The following is a 15,300-nucleotide window of genomic DNA, read 5'->3' as shown; positions in this document are numbered from 1 at the left end:
TATGTATTCTACATTTATAAGATGGAAAAAAGTACATAAATAGAGAAATGAAATGGCGGTTGCATTGACTTACAGAAAAGAAGAGACGATGAACCATTCGATTTAAATGAAAAGCAGTTTCCACGAAACTGAACTGAAGAATATCTTCATTTATTTTTACATACGCCTAAGAGAAGTAATATTTAAAAATTCTTTATAATACATTATTATAAGTGGTGGAGATCATAGATTCTTCTAACCCGAGTTAAATAAAATTTCTCTCCCATTTTTTTTTTTTTTTTCATATTTATTTTAAATAAATATGCCTTATGAATATCTCAAGAGAAGAAAAAAGAAACATGTTTTTGTTTTATTTTAATTCTTTCATTTCTCTTTATGCATTTTCGAATAGAAAACAATTAATGTTAGTAAATTAATTTGTTATATATGGATTTCTAAAGATAATAATAATAAAATTCCATAGCCTTTTAAGTTGTTAAGTTTCTATAATTATAATATAACTACAATTTATGTAGATATATATTTATAAATTAATGTAAATTAATTATGTTTAAATGACATAAGATAAATTTAGATAAAATTTGTGCAATCATGTCTGTAATTGTCGAAGTAGCGAGAACTGTTATAATAAAAATGGCTCTGCAAAATTTGTGCACCAAGTAGAAGCGCTCTCGAAGGACTTTCTTTTTTAATAAAATGCTCTTGAACATCTAATAAAATACAGAATATCTTTTGTTCATGGCAAGAAATTACCTTCAAACATAATTTGTCAAGAATTTCTTTGGAAGAATTTCGCCGTCAGTTTCCGCGAAATGAAAATATCGAATAGGAAGGTCGTTGCAAACGATTAGAATGGGTAGAATTAGCATGTTAAAATGTTGTCTTTAATTGTAGGTTTTATGAATTAACGCAACGTATACATGAGAAATAAATAAATAATTAAATAAAGAAATAAATATGAAAAGTAGATTCAATTTCATGCAAATGTCCAGAAATAAAATTAAAAAAAAAAATTAATCGACAACAAATGATTAGTTAACTCTTAGAGGAAACTTACAAAAAAGTATTTAATTAATTATTAATTATATAGATATCAGTAGTGTCGGTAAAGTTAAATGAATTTACCACTTTTTTTTTCAATTAAAGTCTTTCTTTCGAATTTTTTGGATTTGTCTCGCTGCTGTATAAAAATCTAAACTAAACACACACATTAAAAAAAAGAAAGAGAATACTTAAAAAAAAAAAATGAAATTCAATTCATATAAAATAATGATTATGTACTACCGAGCCATTTATGAAACACGAAAGAAAAAAAAATTCCTTGTTATTCATATATATTTTATTTATACAAATATGCAAATTTTTTCGATTTGTTTATTTAATTGATTTATTACAGCAAAATATATGTAAAATGTTTTTTTATAAAAATAAAAATATTTGAACTACACAGACATATTTAAAAGTTAAATACTTTATATAATAAAATATGAAAATATGATATTTCATCCTGTAATTTTTACCGTCCCTTTGTCCAAAAAATTTAAAAAACTACAACAATAACATATTTCATTTTTCATTTCTCTATTAATGAAATAATTTTTCATTCATTTCTTGTTCAATTTTCTTACGCAAAAAAATCGAATTTTGTGTAAGCGTCAAAAGTAAATTATTATAATTAATAAGCGATTAAAATAAATAGAAATATAATTATAAATATAAAATATATAAATACATAAATTAATTCACATGCCAATGTTCTAAAAAATACATAGATATAAAAAATTAATAAATAAATAAAGTTTGTAAAATATACATAAATAATCATTAATTAGATAACAATAAACTATTTTAATCGAAAATTTATATTATATTTACATTAAAGTTGTTATATTTTTGTAATAATTTGATCATTTTCAATAGATGGGTATCCCGGGAATTCTTTCGACTAATAAGTGAAATAAATAAATTTCAGTCTAATTTTGAGTGGTTCGCAGTTTAACTAAGTTTTATGAAAATGATATTCCGCAACAATGTCGAGTCAAGTAAAACGTTAGACCTTGTTCTTATATTTAAAATTCTTTTAAAAACAAACGTGTACCTATTTTATTAGTAGTCTTTTGCCACCTTTAAGATGAAATCTATATTATGCCATCACTCTAGATCTTCTGGACGAAAAGCTGTATCAGCTGATTTTCATAGGCCTCTCTCACAGCTCTGCAGCGAGCTAAGTAAATGGTAGTCGAATGAGGCTTCTATGTGTCGGGACCAAAGACCAAAGACGACAAGCTTTGCACGCCGAGGATGACGGCACTCTGGTGTTTCTCGGCCTTCGTAGTGCTACTGTTGCTATACCTACATCCATGTATTTTGTCCTCCGCTCAAGAATACATCCAAGTGACATTTTTACCTCCCAACACGATGGCTTCGCTTCAACCTATGGGCCAAGGAATAATCGAGGCCTCTAAGATCTATTACATAAGACGAACCTTCAAAATCATATTGGATAATATGGAATGTAATCCTAATATGAATGTCATGGAATGCAGGAAGAAATTTAACGTAGCAAAATGCATCGTAAATATAAAGGAATCATTGAAAGAACTGAAGCCATACACATTTAAGTCATGCTGGAAAACACTCTGGCCTACTCTGACTTCAAACTTTGACTGCAAACATAGCCGAAATCGCGAATGAAATAGGGCGAGGATGGGTTCGAACAGATAGAATCAAGTGACATTCAGGAATTGCTTGAATCGCAAGATGAAGATTTGACCGAAACCGACTTGGAGGCTTCAACAAGCACTGGAAACGTGACATTTAATTTGAAAAATCTTAGTGAAGGTTTACAAAAGGGCAAATGAGCTTGGCGATTTCTTTATGAACATTGATCCGTCTATGGAACGAAGTCTTATTTTTGAGAGGCAAATTGCTAATGCGACTGCTGCGTATCAGTCTGAATTGAAGGAGCTTTTAAAAACTGCCAAGCAAGAGAAACTTACAAAATTCTTCAAACCATTGCGTTAAGATAATTGATCAAAATGTTCAAAAACTTCAATTAAATTGATTTTTTTTATTTTGTCACCAAGGAACTTATCCCCTATAATCCCATATAAATTACCATTCACGGTTTCTGTATTCGCGGCATTTTTATGGAACGTGTACCCCGCGAATAAGGAGCTTTTACTGTCCTACATAGTACAGTATATGTAAATGTATCTTTATGTATATATATAAAAAAGACGCAATGGCGAAGATCATATAAATGAAATGAGAAATTTTCATATTAACAGGGCGGCACATACCTGCCATTTTTATCAAAGAACTTTTATTAATTTTATAATTATTCGTAGCACAAAAAAGTAGACACCAACGGGATTTCCAGGAAAACTATATGAATCCCGGTTGGGTCTACTTGTCAGCTTATGCTTTATAAATATAATTTCTGTTAATTCCTTTATATTTCTTTCATTTCGTCTTTTATACACTTTCTTACAATTTCTTTATAGTTCTTTAATATATTTAACACAATAGTAATTTTTAATAAATTTTATAAAATTTTATTTGGTATTGCATTTTTTTATTTTTTCAATTTTTTCTTTTTAATATTTGTTTTATTTAGCAAATTTTCCATTTTTTCTAACTTCCATGTGTACTTGTAAAATGACTTTGAAATTTGGCTAAAAACCGTTAGTTGGTTGTTTCCTTTTCAAGGTTTATAAAAAAAAGTGGCATGTGAGAGAACAGAGTTGCTTTCAATAACTGGCAACGCTTTAAATGAAGAGAACAAAAAGAACACGAAATTAGTAGTTCATAGTTTGAATAGTTTTGAATAGTTTTCTGTTAAATGTAAAAGTTAACGGCAGATCTCTATTAAATGCGTTAAGTTTGAAAGGCGTTCCAGTTTAATTTTTGCTTCATATATGAAAATATTTTTTTAAAACAGTTCAACCCATATTAGATGCTTATAAAGTATAGAAAAAATAAAAAAATTGAAAATAATCAAAAACAGAATTGTATTTAAAAAAAGTAAGAAAGCTATGGTCGTTTTGCATCGAACGTTGAACATGCAACAATCCGTGCGGCCATTTTTTATTTAATTCTTTGCATACTTGACACGTAAATAACTTTCAACGCAAGCTAGATAAGATATAAAGTTCCCACCCCTATGCGGTGTAGCATGGGACCTAGACCCAGGCGTGCAGTTTTATGAAGAGTAGCGTGTCAGCTTAGAAGAAAAAACGCACAAGTTGAAACCTTAGACATGTCATGCACGCAAACTATTGGTGACATGCTTATGAAAGTGAAATAAAGCAACGCATATTTGAAAGAGCATTACTATTTTGTCCGTTATTATCGTTAACAGGTCTTGGACTGAGAATCCAAATCACCCTCATTATGAATCCTCTAAAAAAGCTATAAAGTACGTCTCCTCCTCCTCACATTCACGTTACGAGAAGCTACCGGTAGAAAGATTACACTAATACCAGTTGGGGCTTTAATAGAAGTGTGAGCTTGATTTCTCATTTAACAGAAGCGTAATCTTGGTTTTTCACGCACTCTAATACTTTATTTACTTTATTCTCACTCACATATATATATATATTAAACATATTAATAGCATTTCTTTTGTTTCGCATTTACTGGTGAGTGGTGGAGTTGATCCAATAGTTCGTGCTGCCTTATTGCGTTATGCTTTGCACCCCAGCCAAATAATTGCTGTACATATAGGTAATTTTAACTGAAACATCACAAGCCTGATTGACAGTCACACCTGAACGCAGGCTGGTAATGAAAGCGGGCCAAATCGGTCGGAGGACACGCCCACAACATCACGTAAAGTGAGAACACCTCTCTCTCTCTCTGTTTTTAAAAGCAATAAAAAATTATTTTTTGATCATTACTCATAACCCACAGCAGATCAATATAAAAAAATTTGCAATAGTACCTGCACAAAAATGAGCAAAAGCGACCACGCCTGCCCGATATTATAGCGTATCAAAATTTAAATTTTTTTCAATAGCTTTATAACGCGCAGAAACTGGCTTCAGAAACCCTGTAATGTATATGAATTCTTGGCCAGTTTCAAAATTGGAATGCGTCTAAACATGTCCGCCTATTCGTGTGTTTATCTGTCTGTTTGCGTAACTTTGTAGTATTTGTGGTAAACGTTCTTTCGTTAGCGAAAATGAAAATAACGCCTACAAAATCAATCGCAAAAGAATTTGGAATTGACGTAAACTTTTCAAAAGACCCGCCTACAACGCCGACATACCTATATCACAAAATATCTTATTTTGAAAATAGAAAAAAAAATCGGCTTCCACTCTATATTATAGATCATGAAAATTTTGATTTTTTACTTCTTTTTGTCTCTTTTAGGATAACGGTGATGGGTATAAAAGAGTCGGTCCCGACTGAATTTAATTTTCTTACGTTTTATTATTTATTTTTATTTATAAGTGTTTCTTTGAAATCTCGAAAATATTATTCATTCTTAGGCGAAAGAGACTCGACTCAGCTGCGTAATCGTTAGTTTGACGTTCCTTCGACGAGTAAAAAGAGTTTCACCTTTTCATTAAGTGCCCATAAACTTTGACAATAAAAATGGAAAGAAAAACACATTCAAGTAAAAAATAATTTAAATCATTCGTTAGTATTTATGTATGAACTCTTATCGGAAATCAGCAAATTTTAAGTTTTAAGAGATGAGGTGGATGCGAATTTAGATGTAAGACTCCAATTCCATCTCAGTCCACAATTCTGTCAACTGAACATCTTTTTCTATAGAAAGAAGGCTATTAACAATATTTTTTGACGCTTTCTAAACGGGTTTTCGTTCTAAAAGTAGTCAAAGAGTGCATAAGAAAAACGCAAGTCTACACGAGTGATAAGGCACTGCAGTAGCGGTTTGATAAGATTACACTTGTGTGTGCACATAAACATTACAAGTTCCATTTGATTTCTTACGCATACCACTCTCTCCCTCTCTTTGTGTTGCTTGTCAATTTAGACACATGCAACAAGTTGGCAATTTCCATTGGGCCCAAATACATTCAGAACGTGTTTGCACTATTTTATGCTACTAATGCATCAATTGCATCACTTAAAAAGCAATTAGCAAGCGATCCAATAAGCAATCCAATATAAGCGTTAATTAATCAAACCAAAAGCAAAGCCAAATTAATTAAATAAAATTTTTAAATTAAATTATTAAATTAAATTATAGTTATCAAAAATATCTATTTAATAAAGTGTGAAAAATTTGTAGTGTATTTAAAAAAAAAAAAAAACATATTGCATTAACTGGTAAGTGGATTTGGTTTTACTTAGAATTTAATGTTTTATAAAGGAGACGCATCTGAAATGCACCTACTTTCGCTTGGAATTTCGTTGATGTCCCCTTATGAAAGCACATGTGGTTGTTTGTTTTTATTCATTTATAATCAAACTTTAGAATAGGTTTTTGCATTTAGCCGCACTTTTTTCTGGTTTTCATGCTTAATATTGGCGGCATATAACAACCAGTATGTGCTCCGCCATACTTCGCTTGCATATATTTGCAGATTGTTTGCAGACAAATGAAAAGTAACGGCTAAATGCAGAATATTAGTTTGGGGAAAAAGAAATCCATTATTTTTTCGGTAGATGGCTGCACTGATAGATTTCTCGTAAAGTATCGATCAAACAATTTCATACTTATGCTCGTTGGAAAGGTGACATTTCGCAGTAAAAAAAATTCTTTTGCTGTTTTTTGTTTGGTGCATTCAGTTGTGAGTTACAGCGTGTTGAAAATGGAAGTGAACAAAGAGAAAATTCGGTACATTTTACAGTTTTTCTTTGACAAAGGCGAAAATGCAAGCCAGGCGGCTAAAATTGTGAATGATGTTTATGGTTCCGATACTGTAACATCCAATTATGTGCAATTATGGTTTCGTAGATTCCGTTCAGGAATTTTTGATGCTAAAGATGCACCTCGCACAGGTAGGCCGGTCGTCGAAAATGTCGATAAAATCGGAGAAATGATCGAAGTTGACCGGCATATTAGCAGTCGTAACATCGCCCAGGAGCTAAAAATCGACCATAAAACAGTTTTAAACCATTTACACAAAGCTGGATTCAAAAAGAAGCTCGATGTTTGGGTGCCACATCAATTAACAGAAAAAAACATGATGGATCGAATTTCCATCTGCGAAGCCTTGGCCAAACGGAATGAGTTAGACCCATTTCTTAAACGGATGGTGACTGGAGATGAGAAATGGATCACATACGATAACCCTGTGCGAAAACGATCGTGGTCAAAGAGCGGCGAAGCACCTCAAACGGCCAGGAAGGTTTTGCTATGCATTTGGTGGGACTGGAAGGGGATTATTTATTATGAGTTGCTTCCATATGGCCAAACGCTAAATTCTGATCTCTACTGTCAACAACTGGACCGTTTGAAGATAGCGATTGACCAGAAACGGCCAGAATTGGCCAATAGGAGAGGTGTCGTATTCCACCAGGACAACGCTAGGCCACACACATCTACAGTGACTCGCCAGAAACTTCGGGAGCTTGGCTGGAAAGTTTTAATGCATCCGCCATACAGTCCGGACTTGGCACCAAGCGATTACCATATTTTCTTGCATTGCAAAATTTCTTTAATGATAAAAAATTGGAATCTAGGGAGGATTGTGAAAATCGATTACTAGAGTTTTTTGCAAATAGAGACCAGGACTTCTATGAGAGAGGCATTTTGAAGTTACCTTTAAAATGGCAACAAATCATACAACAAAACGGTGCATATTTGACCCAAATCGGACAATCCGAAGCATGTTAAATAAAGTCCTGAAATTCATATAAAAATAATGGATTTCTTTTTCCCCAAACTAATATTATTCTGCACATTTGTTGTCAAACAAATTGTACAGACACATATACACACAATATATTGAATATTTTGCATTGTTAACCTATTTCATTTTCAAAATCATATTTTTGCTGGAAATCAATTATTCATATCGAAAATTGGTAAGGACAGGTTAGTTTTACTTAACAAAAAACAAAGTAAAAGGCATAGAAAGAAGCGCTCAATTCGAAAAATGTGAAACTTTCAAGGAAACAACATTTTCACGGATATCGATGGAAAATACATAAAAGTATAAGATCCGCTTATATAGAGACAGCGAAAGTGCACATAATAACACTGTCGTGAAAACTATCTTCATATTTATTGAAGCAAACTTTTTTTTCCCACATTTCAAAGCATATTCGTAACCTAGAGGCGTGACCACAATTCACAGATGTCGTTTGAACTACAAAACATCCAACTTCGGTTTCCGGAGCTAAAAATAAAACCATTTTAAACCCCTCCAAACTGAAACCATTAACAATAACTCGTTTTCCTTTATTTGCTTACGTCTGCTTATTTATGCAAATCGGTCACATATTATAGAGAGAGAGGCATTTTAAATCAATTCAAAAACAGGGTTTAGCATTAAATATTAAACGAAAGTGCTTCTACTTCCCCAACCGAAGCAAAAGCTATCCTTCAACCTACGAACTTTTCCCATAGACAAAGGCAAAGCCATCATTGTCACTGACAGTTTGTCTGTATTAAAAGTTTTACGGAATCCTTCGACTTCGAGATGGGGCATCAACAAATTAAGGAATATCATTACAACACCTGTTGAAAAAATTAAAATGCTTTGGGTATCAAGTCATATCGGTCTATTGGGAAATAAGTAAGTCGATCGAGCGGCGAAATACGCTGCTTCTGCATCTCTAATTATGGGTGATGTCATGGAAAAGTTGGATCTTCAAAGATACATTGGAAGAAAAGTTGAAGAGAGAATTGTAGAAGGAAATCTACAAGACCATCTTCAACACTACTCTTCTATTAACTCCCAATTAATTCCACCTTTATATCCAATAAATGTTGAAAAAATCAAGAGCCAAACATGTTCAAGAATTCGCTTGAACTGCCTGTGACTGGGTTAACTTTTCCTTGGCTAGAAGTATTGCATTCGGAACGACTAATCCTATGGACATTTTAAAATCAGCTACGGAACGGCATATCAATACAATACATTACTTTATTCAAACTATTAGGCTCAATATCTAAAGTACTCTTACAAATTAGAGCCGATAGCCTGTGCTGCTAGTGCTCAATGTCTTTTTGTTTTAGTCTAAAAATTTATTTCATTAGTCCAAAATTATAATAATAATAATACAAATAATAAATGTCTATTCTGCTGTCCTTAGTAGTATAGATGATCTTAAGTACATTCAATTCGTATAATTCATTAGAATTTCATTGGATGCCAGACACTCGGCCGAGGTCACGTTTGCTCTTATAGTTGAGTTTTTGACTTTTGCCCGAAGCGGCTAAGTGAATACCACCGTTTACATATACATGTATAGGCAAATTTCACTATGCGCGTATTTGAGAAAAGTAATGTAACCCGCACGTGGCGAGGAAAAGTTGAAAAGCAAACAAAAAAGCAAAACTATTGCTTATTGAACATTTGCTATGAATTTTCCACTTCATGAATTTTATTCACATAAACGTAATAGTATGTATACATGAGAGAGTACGTATGGGTATGTGGGCTATTTTCATTGTGCTTAATATTTATCCCTGTCTCCCTCACCGCATTCCGTGTTAAGTGTTATCATGTGTTTCAAGTTTATAAATAATTTTGTTATGGCGGAATGAATTTTCTTTTACGTTCAGAGAGCAAAAGTTTTTCACGAATATTGCAAGATTTTGCTTTGCCAGTTAATGCTGAGCTCCTAATATTTTTGTCGGAAAATTCCTTTGAGGAACCGACACAAGCAAAAAATAAAAAGGGAAAGTTTTTTAGCAGCTAGCTAGCTACTCTTGGTAGATGTAATAAAATAAAAAAACAAAATACTTTGATGGTGAAAGCGTATGATATTATTATGATGTTATTATAAATGACATTAAGCGTCCCATCTATTGTGAAAGTTAGGCAAGTTGACTTTTAGAAAAACAGAAGATAATGATTACAAACGATAAACCTCTTCTTGTTTGATGTTCATCTTTCATGGAAGTTTCGACAATTAACGGTATTGTGAAGATAGTTATTTTGAAAGTAGCACAAGCCTACCTTAGGTTGAGATTTTTCTACACCCAAAAAACTAATGGCATATTAGACAAATTAGGCAAAGTGGATTAAGGTATTTAATGTGCACAATTGCGCGCCCGGTGTTCCATGTACGTGTGGAAAGACGGCGACGAGTCATTGAGGAAGAAGTGGAGGCCGGAGTATCCGATACGCCTATACGGGTAAGTAAGCGTAGGTGTTACACCTTGACCGATAACGCATCCGCTGTCAGTCCCGGTTAGAGGAAAGTTGGTCACATATTTTGAAAAAGAACGCTTAATGAAGGTTATTGAATGCATATTGTCAAAGGGTGTAATGAAAATGCGAGACCTTAGAATGGGAAAGACTCAGCGATTGATATTATATTACAATCGGTGGCAATAAAACTATAATAAATAGTTTCCTTCTATTTATTTGTTGTTTGGTTTTCATTCTTTTTTCTTTCATTTCGTTTTGCATCAGTAATGTTGTCTCTATATTATATACATATACATAAATAGTTCTTTTTGACTTTGAATTGTATTACAATCAACTTATGCTTATGATTGATGGTAAATATTATGTTCTGTTACAATAAAATTCATAAAATATTTTGACAAAACTATCGAGTAAGTAGTGTCTCTCAAGTATTTGCATTGGGTTCTTGTTTTATGATAATTTGCAAAAAGAAATTTAGGTGGTGGATACTTTATTATCTATGTAGATATATATATATATAGATGTATATTTTTTTGCTTATAATTAACATTTATTTATTTATTTATTGATTTAAAGGTACGAATATTCCGCTTAACTTTTATCATCGTACTCATGATAGCTGGAATGACATCAATAATACACAACAGTAATGGAATTATTTGCATTTCGATTTTCAAATTTTTCTCTTTTTTGTTTTTGCTTTTTTTTTTTTTTCAAATATTGTATAGAATGACGAATATTTTATTTAATGTTCTTAGGTTCATTAATTTGTGGGAAGTTTTCCATTCAAAAATGTTTTCAGAGAATTCCTGGTTCGATTTTAATACAAAATAACATTTATATATAGACGAGAATTTCATATAATTTATTTATGTTAATTTATTTCAATTTTGCTTACTTACCTTTGCCTTTGTCTTTACCTTTGCCTTCAAATTTTCCATTTTTCTATTCTTTGCTATATATTTATAGGAAGGCATACTAATATAATAATTAATATTAATGCATACATGTATGTACATGCATATATATATATATATATATATATATATATATATATAATAATAATAATAATAATAATAAACCTCATCGTGTGCTGATTTCATATCGAATTACTTAAATGCGTATTATATATGTATTAATGTAACTTTCAATAAATTTTTCTTCTTTTTATGTATGAATATTAATTGTTTTGAATGTTTGATATTTTAATTACGTGAAGAAAACTTCTTTTACATGATTTTCTCATTTTTGTGATTTTTTAACTTTTTCCTCGGTTTGTAATACGCATTTCATGCTTTTGTTTATTTCTATGTTTTACTCTCAATTCAGTTAATTTTAATTTTGCTTTTAGATAATTTTTTTCTTTTCTTAAATAATTGAAAGCAATATATAAGTTTATATGTTCTCTTCCCAATAGACATCAATGTATGTATATATATTTTTGTTAAGTATAATAATTTATTAGTTGTTATCCAAATATTGCGAATAAATTCAAATATACTAACATCATGACTTTGCCATTAATCGAACACGTACACACGTTCATTATTGCATTTCTATATTTAATTGACTATAACCATCGGCGGATAAACATTTGCAATATGCATCGAGTAGGCATCAGAAACTGTACACGCCTTGATTGGCAAAATCACTTATATCTCTTAAAGATCCATGTACTGATATCGAAAAACGGTTCGCTGAACGCGAGAATTCCATTGATCATGTGATTTAAATGTAAGCCCAGAATTGCTACGAGAACAATGTGACCGTGAAATGTTTGCAAGTTTTTAATGTTTTTTTCTTTAAGGATTTACAAACATATTTCAGATCAAATCTGAGCCATCGAAAGGGCTGCTTAGATATTCACAACTTTTAGTAATCTATGTATGTATTAATTGAAATGGAAAATTCTACTAAATACATTTCATAATGTATGTACATGTAGGCGTGGAAACTAAACGTTCATGTGCTCACATAAACAGAATTTCATAGTCAATTAGATATAAATATTAACAAAATTAATTTTTAATTAATTAAATTACAGTTGCACAAATTGCATGCATGCCTTTATAAATGGAATCATATCTGATAATTGCTTGCCATTAACACATAAACACATACGTAAATAAATATATTTCAACTATGATTACAACGCATTTGTCTCTAGTAGAGATGGGGAAACATTTAATTCTTACCTAATATATTATTAAAGCAGACAGAGAGATTGGGTGAGATGGAATGGAAAGAGAGGGGAAAAAAAGAAAGGAAGAAATTCATTTGTGCGTTTAAGATATCTTTGAAATTTACATAATTAAAACTGTAAAGAGTGTTTGCGAACTAAATTCTGTTTATCGTATAGTCTTAATAGGAAAGATTTAATTTTTAGTTCACTAAGCCATACAGCGAGAGAGAGAGAGAGAGAGAATGAGAACATTTCTAAAACATTATTTGTCTTATGGCAAAGATCTCATTTTTAATTCATTAATTGCTAAAATAGAAAGAGAGGGAGGAACGGAGAGAAAGAGAAATAGGAATTTTCCTCCACCTTTGAATGCTTAACATACGACCCTTTGCTGCTGAATTGCGAATTTGAAAAATCCACTGAAGGACCAATGGGCAATAAGAAGTCATTAGAGAACTTTAAATAACATTTGATCGATTATTTTAGAGATATTAAAGATTCGCTTAACTTAATAGCAGGAAGCATATTACGGAAGCACTCATGATGTTAACACTTACGATCTCTCCCCTTGTAATCTCCACAAATAGGCTCTCTACCACGCACGTTCTCCGTGTATTCGGCATATTTAGACGATACATTTGACAATGTCATTGAATTAATATATACTTTCTCACATATTCCGAACAAACGACAGCCATTGGATTTCGTTTAATTTGACGTTCTAGTCTCATTGTACAGTTGTTGTGAAAATAGAATATTCCTGGATAATGATTTTCAGAACAATTTTTTTAATTAAAATGTAGTTAAGTTATTAAGTTATTAACAAATTTTTAATTAAACTCTTACTGAACGAATCTCGTTATATTGACGACATAATAAATATCCCAAAAAAATAGATTATCTTCATGCAAGCGGCATGACGTGATACATCAAAAAATCTGTTAGATTAGGCGGCCATTTGCTTGCGTTAAAACTGCAGCCGATCGGGCATTGTTTCTTTTCGCACAGACCTATCTGTTCCTTTAATAGCTACTATTATTGAATACGACGTGACATTATGGCCCTTTTTCATCTCCCTGCTGGTCATTGTTCTAGAAAAATGTGCTCGTTCGTTAAGATTTAAAAAATTAATTAAATAAGAATTAAATTATCGTGTAATTTCAATTAATAGCTGTGGCTTAGGTAAAGGCGTTTAAGGGAATGGCAGCGAGACAACCGATTAGCTTAATTTTTTTTGAACAGAGGTCTGGACTCTGCTGCCACTTAAGCACCCAATAATGCTATAAATTACATTATTATGTTTACTTAATTGTCATAAAAGCGATTTTAATTGGCGAATAGTATGCGAATAAGTAAAACAATATTTATTGCGATACCTTTTGGCTGGAAACAGGCAAACAGGAGGCCAAAGAAAGTCATTCTAAGGCTTTTTTGTGTCTTGAATGTGATGACATATTAACTGAACATCATTACATATATGGGCAGGAAAAGTGCACATCCGCACATATTCTGCATTTGAAATATTATCAACATTTTACCGAAATTCTGATAAAAAAAGTCAATATATTTATTAGTTTACTAAGTAAACTATTTTTGAAATCTTTTGAAAATTAACATTTTTTTTTATTTTTTTTTCTTAACAATTTCTCAGCTTTAAGTGAGTTTTCGATGTCTCTTTGGGATTTAATTGATCAAAGACAGGAAGGAATGTTTGGAAAGGAGAGAGGAGCGAATATGTAAAACTATAAATTTAGATAAAAAAAAATGTTTCCACATGGAATGCAAACTAATTAATTTGCTGCCCGAAAACTTTCAACATTTTCTCTCTTCTTAATGTAGTAAGTAAAAGTAAATCTCATGCGAGAGATTTATGTGAGAAAGTGAAACGTTAGGCTTTTCTATGCAGCGTAAAGCGTAAAGGTAACGTAAAATATTTTACGTAATTATTTATTTATATTTTTTTTTTCTCCATTTTGCAAATTTTAATACATTTTTATTTATAATTTCTTGCATCTACTGGTGTGCATTATTTGAAATAATTATTTAATAAATTTTTACTTGATTTTTTTTCTTTTGCTAAGCAAAGACTATTTTTTCAAAATTTTTAAGTTAATTTAAACATGTTTTAATTTGTTCATTTTCTTTGTTTTTAGTACAATTTGTCATATGTGTAATAATTAAATACATTTTAACTAATTTTTCGGTTTTTTTTTTTTTTTTGGTTTTGTCTTTCATTTGGGGAGTTTTGTTTTCTTAATACTTTAAATGTGTATATGTATATATATGTATTAATATATATAATATATATATATATATTTTTTTTTAAATTTAAATTCTACCACGATTTTGTTTTGCTCATTTGTGTTGTTGTTTAACAGGGACTTTGGAGAGTGCCACACGAGTAGCTGTTGTTGTCTTTGGCCCTCTTCCCTCACAGTTATTGTAATATTGTTTAAATTGTTGTTGTTGTTGCTTTTTTCACACTTAGATTTAATGAAATGTATATATATATATGTATATATATAATTTTATATTTGTTTATTAAAATTTAATTAACTTTAAATATTATTAAATTTTTATGCTTTAATATATATATGTTTTTTATAACATTAAAAATAGAGAGAAAACAATGAAAAGAAAAAACAAAAAATTTAAATAAATATTTGTATGATAGAAAAAAGTGTTTCTTTTTCTACTTGTTGTTGCTAAAAACTTCATGTTGTCATATTGTTGTTAACGTTTTTTGTTTTTTTTTTTAAATTAATATTTTTTAATTTTTATTATTGTTGCATTTAATTACTTTTCTTTTGT

The sequence above is a fragment of the Glossina fuscipes genome, unplaced genomic scaffold, assembly GCF_014805625.2.
Source record: "Glossina fuscipes isolate IAEA_lab_2018 unplaced genomic scaffold, Yale_Gfus_2 2, whole genome shotgun sequence".
Classification (NCBI taxonomy): Eukaryota; Metazoa; Arthropoda; class Insecta; order Diptera; family Glossinidae; genus Glossina; species Glossina fuscipes.
Note: the sequence above shows the minus strand (reverse complement) of the source record.